This window comes from Carassius auratus, chromosome 3 (assembly GCF_003368295.1).
Source record: "Carassius auratus strain Wakin chromosome 3, ASM336829v1, whole genome shotgun sequence".
NCBI classification, from domain to species: Eukaryota; Metazoa; Chordata; class Actinopteri; order Cypriniformes; family Cyprinidae; genus Carassius; species Carassius auratus.
In genome coordinates, this window is record NC_039245.1 from 4,828,361 (window position 1) to 4,834,441 (window position 6,081).

Genomic DNA, 6,081 nt, shown 5'->3' on the forward strand with positions numbered 1-6,081 from the left:
TGTAAATCCTTATTGACGCTGTTTAGTGAGTCTATGTGAACACAAATAAACCGCTCTTGACGTGACTGAATATGAGTCAGTTGTGAATTTCTATTCAAAATGTGGCATAATACGGATTTATTATTTTGCACTCCTGACATAAATCACTAAATATCTGTCACTGCAACAATGTTTTATCAAAATATTGGTCAAATATCGAAGCTTGAGTCTTTAAACTTTCCATTGATGCACAGTTTGTCCAGATGAAGTAAGACAGTGATGTTTAATGTGCTGTGAAAGTGAAACAATAATAAACTGGGGCCGTCAGCGATGTTTGCACGCAAAGGGGTTAAGACTCTATCCACATTTCTCCACATGAAGTTCCTGTTGGATGCTGGTGAGAGCCTCCTGAACACACAACTTTACCTTTCCATCTTTCATCCGGAGAGGCTTACCCGTTTGATGCCGTGAGTAAAAGCTCCCGTCGGACGTCGGCAGTCCCCCGGCTAGACAAACTTACCTTTTCCTTTTTTATGGTCAGAGAGGCTTACCCGTTTGATCGTGTGTGTGCTCCCGTCGAACGTCAGCGAGAGCCTCCTGGCCAGACAACGTTATTTTCCACTCTATGGTCAGAGAGACTTACCCGTTCGATCGTGTGAGCCCCCACCGGACATTGGCGAAAGTCTCCCAGCCACATGACTTTACCTTTCCATTTGACGATAGGCGAGGCTTAACCATCCGATGCCACGAGTCTCAAATACTGTCAAAAAAATAATAATAATACCCTCCGCTACCCTCACATCTTTTCCCCCCGCCTGGCGAGGCTTACCCGTTTGATGCGTGTTGCTCCCGTCAGAAGTCGGCGAGAGTTCCCCCGGTCGGGTTCCATACTTGCTGGCCGCAAGCAAGTCTCATCCATCCGATGTCATGAGTATCGACCTCCCGTCGGACGTTCCAAGAGTCTCCTTGTCGGTCAGCCCAAAAACCTTTTTACCTGCCAAACCGAGAGGACCCAGATATCTGTCGTCCTTAGTCTTAATCTCCAGTCGGAGGCTTCATTGGCCCTCTCGGTTAGCCATTTGCCCTTCGGCCTCTTAATAGCAGGGGCTTATCAGCCAGTAGGGCCTGTACGCCAACACCGTGACCTATCCCAGTCTAGGGAACTCGTGCCCTCCCGGTCGGGCTATACATCCACGCTGCTCCTCCTCATCAGCTGGTAGGACTCACCGTTCCAACTCTGTGAGCCCCCGTTGAGCATCGGCTCGAGCCCTACCGACCGGGCGCCTCTAACCACATAGTCCAGTACCTGTAGCTGGTAGGGCCTATCTTCCCAATGCTTAAGGCTCTTCTGGCCCGCCAACGAGAAGACTTCTCAGAAAATAAAATCAGCCTCCGCCAGTACTCAATGCTATTTTGGGGAGCATCCTTAATCTGGCAGCTGTCCTCTTGTCCATTTGCTTTTTGGGGGGTACTCTAGGTTCGGACCATTCCCGAGCTCGGAGCCCTTCCCCGGACAGCACGGCAAATACGCATACCATACCTCAGCTAATTATATGTAAGCGTGAACTCATGAAAGAAATGTTTGTAATTAATGCATTTGTTTTTAAAGAACATAAGTGTATATAAGAATTCTGTATAAGCATTGTAAATATTGTACTGTTGTACACACTGTATGGCACGTTACATAAAATTTAATCTTGTAAGAAGAACAGCCCACATACACTACTGAATAAACCTCTCTGCCTTGATTATTGGTGATTTGACCTCATTAATTACCAAGATGGCTTAATCTGATAAGAAATCTGGATGAAGAAAGTGTGCTTGTTGAGGATCAGTCCTTTTGGAGGTTATCCTGAAGAGGTGACGACAGCTGACCGAAGCGCTCAGTTCATCACCAGCCACTAACCCTGTACATGGTCTCTTAAATTGCAGAAAGCGACGTGTTCCCTGCATCGGCTGCCCAGCTGACCAATAGGTAAGTGAAACAAACAGTTCTGTAGGTCATAAATCTGTAAATGCATTATATTAATAAGTATATTTTAAGGTTTAATTATATGAATTACAATATACATACATAATTATACAGCTAGAAAAGGTAAACATTTGATAACAGTGAAAGCTATGAGGAATTTTGAATATTGTATTGCTATCTTCTCAATCAAAATGAACTGCAGCAGTTGAACATCTTTTTATCCTAATGGCAGAACCATATACAGAGTTATCACAACTGTTAGATCATCATATTGGTTAGCATGTTTCTCCATAAATATGCCCATGTACAGTGTATGTTAACCTTATTATGCTCATCTGGGAAACACTACTAGATTAAAAGATCTTGACAATATTATATCATCATTGACATTAACAGCAACCAAATCTTGTAGAGTAAAATACCAGAGATGTATAGTAACGAAGTAGAACTACTTCACTACTGTACTTAAGTACTAAAAGGCGGTATCTGTACTTTACTAGAGTATTATTTTTTCTCCTACTTCCACTTTTACTTCGGTACATATTTTCGCTGAGTTTAATACTTTTACTCCGATATTTTTTTTATGTGCTGCATCGTTACTCGTTACAATTATACTAATGTTACGAATCATTCCATTACAAACCACTGCCAGAACTGTAGATGGCAGGTTTGATGAAGCTGGCACATCATTGAGCGAATCAAGCGAGACTGCGCGTGCTGACTGAACTGCTGTGAAGAGAGAGATGAATACCGAGCCGAGCCAGATAATGACTCGTTCACGAGTCAAGAACCGGTTGCATCGGTTTTCGGATGACCAGTAACGTTAGTTCTTTCTGACAGTTCGATTCAGTAAACCACCCAGACAGCACACATACGGTTCACGAATCGGACGAGTCTGACAGAAACGGTTCTTGACTCGTGAACGAGTCATTATCTGGCTCGGCTCGGTGTTCATCTTCAGTTCTCTCTTCACATCAGTTCAGTCAGTGTACTGTTTGAGTCAATGAATTACTCCGGGATATTGGTTTGTTTTAACTCAGAGGGAGTGTCAGACACATTAAACAAGTTAACGTCTTAATTCATCTGTGGATTAATGCGTATTGGAGACGCGAACTGTTTAAAACGATTCAGTTCGATTTGGTGGACTGTTTCAAAAAGATCCGGTTACATCGAATGATTCGTTCGCGAACCAGATATCACAAACTGCTTTGTTTTTAACTGTCTTACAAAAGACACGGAAGAGAAGACAATGCTGAATAAAGTCGTAGTTTTTGCTATTTTTGGACCAAAATGTATTTTCGATGCTTCAAAAAATTCTAAATGACCCTCTGATGTCTTACGGGTTTGAAACAACATGAGGGTAAGTTATTAATGACATAATTTTGCAATTTGGGCTAACTAACCCTAGTAACCATTTTTTGTTTACAAGAAGTTACAGTCAAAGGAATTGTGGTTGTCCTTTAGGTTAATCATTTGAAATAGTAAAAACAATATGTTCAAACTTTAGACTACTTTCTTTAATAGCTACATAACACAATACTTCTACTTTTACTTTCAGTACTTGAGTAGTAAATTTTAAAATAGACTACTTGCAATACTTAAGTACAAAAAATTTTGAATACTTTAGTACTTCTACTTAAGTGTGGTGCTTAAAGAGCACTTCTACTTCTACTCAAGTCACTTTTTTGATAGAGCACTTGTACTTTTACTCAAGTATGGTTCTCTAGTACTTTATACATCTCTGTAAAATACATAAATAGTTAGGCCTTGTTCACAATACTGTAGTTATGGTAGAAAAGAGATTGCGAGCATTTATGACATACATTACACTTGTTTATTATAATAATATTTGATTCAATATTAGGAATTTGGCACCTCCATCAGAATTTAATGAGAAGACAAGTAGAGTTTTTAAATTGACAACTAAAAAAAGCTCAAAACAAACAATGACACCGCTAAGACATTGACTAAGTTGTTGCAAGACCTTTTTAAATTCTTATGTACTGTAATTCAGTTATCGGGAAAGAGAGAGAGAGAGAGAAAAAAACTGTATTTACTCAGTTTAAAGTTTCAAGATATCAGTCAATTTACAACTCCGGTTCAACTGATCTTTATCATCATTATTAGTTTAGTATTACATAAATCAATCATTAAACCTGTTCTACTCACTTCTGAGCAATAAAGCCTGTTTCAGTGACACACAACATAAGCATTTCAAATGAACTGTAACATGTCCCATGTGTTATACAGCTTTAAAGAGTAATGTGTCCTGATCTTTAAGAATACATATTGGGCCATTAAACACTGGGATGTGTGCTGGGATTTATATCACATTCCTCCCGTTACATTATGATCATTATTTTTCATATTTTTCAGAGGTATTTAGAAATGTGATCTTTAAAAAATGTGTGTGACTGCCACAGATTTAAAATGAACGTGACCATGTTACTTTTCCTTTTTTCTTTGCTTCGGGTACGATGGCGCGATAAGGATATGTCTGATAAGGCGATAAGGATATGTCTGATAAGGAAATCCTGAAAATGGAGTTGGAACAACTTCAGAAGGAAGTGAAGAACACTAGAGAGCCTGTTAGTTTCTTTGTTTGCTAATTAGATTAAAAGCCTGAAGAAGAACTTTACATCGTGCCACCTTGCGTTTTTTTTGTTTATTAAACATTTTGAATTTTTAAAGAAGGGACCATTAGGAGGCCGCAGTCTGACATATTTTCTTTTCTTTCCGCAGGTCTCTAAAACCGCAAAGGATTGGGTTTAGGCCCAAGCTGCAGAAGATCCTCTCATAAACGGAGTTCCTGAGGACAGAAGCCCCTTCAAGGAGAAGGGTGGATGCATAATAACTTAGCACATGTGATTTCCTGTGGGTGGAAAATTATAGGTGTTTTAATCTGTGCAAATGAGAGCTGTTTAACAGTCTGTTATCTGAACTTGAATGAGGAGTGAACACATTGTGCTTAGCTTTTAGAAATCATAGAATTTTATATTCTAGACATCATACACATCCCCGGGAACACATGATAGGTAAAAATTGATAGTCTGATTGCACTGTAAGTCGCTTTGATAAAAGCGACTATTAAATGCATAAATTTAATTTTAAAATTTAATTTATTCCGTGTCCAGAGAACGGGTCGTCGGGGGTCTAGCCTCGATTTACCGGTCAATTTACGTTCCTACTCTCACCTATGGTCATGAGCTGTGGGTCATGACCGAAAGGACAAGATCCCGGATACAGGCGGCTGAAATGAGCTTTCTGCGTCGGGTGGCTGGGCGCTCCCTTAGAGATAGGGTGAGAAGCTCGGTCACTCGGGAGGAGCTCAGAGTAGAACCGTTGCTCCTCCACATCGAGAGGAGCCAGCTGAGGTGGCTCGGGCATCTATTTCGGATGCCTCCTGGACGTCTTCCCAGGGAAGTGTTCCAGGCACGTCTCACCGGGAGGAGGCCCAGGGGAAGACCTAGGACACGCTGGAGGGACTATGTCTCCCGGCTGGTCTGGGAACGCCTCGGGGTCCCCCCGGAAGAGCTGGAAGAAGTGGCTAGGGAGAGGGAAGTCTGGGCGTCTCTGCTTAGACTGTTGCCCCTGCGACCCGGCCCCGGATAAGTGGAAGATGATGGATGGATGGAAATTTAATTTAATTTAATCATAGAGACTTAGAGAACATAGAGAACAATTAGTTCCTGTGGCTCAGTGGTAGAGCATTGCGTTAGCATCGCAAAAGGTCATGGATTCAATTCCCAGGGAACACATATACTGGTAAAAAAAAACAACTGTATATCCTGGATGCACTGTAAGTCGCTTTGGACAAAAGCATCTGTTAAATGGATAAATGTCATTACTTGAACTTACAGAGTCATTCTGATGATTAAGAAAAGCAGCCCTCTCGAAGCAAAATCATTGTAAATAAAACTGCCAACGTCGGAACTGAATTACTGTAATTCCATTCTTGTTACATCTCTCATCATTCCATCTTCAAAAAATTAAGTTTCAGTGAGCACACACACAAAAAAATATATTTTCAATCTTTCCATGTATCTCTCCCTTCTACACATAAAACAATAAAGCCAAATTTCGGGTTTATTTTTTTAAATCTGACACTCCATGAGCATGGAAGATTTCCA

General features: G+C 40.8%; 1 pseudogene; it reads left to right on the forward strand.

Annotated features, from left to right (window-relative positions):
- Nucleotides 1-309: 309 nt before the first annotated feature.
- On the forward strand, nt 310-4,810 carry LOC113053881 (guanine nucleotide-binding protein G(I)/G(S)/G(O) subunit gamma-T2-like; annotated as a pseudogene).
- The last annotated feature ends 1,271 nt before the right edge of the window (nt 4,811-6,081 follow it).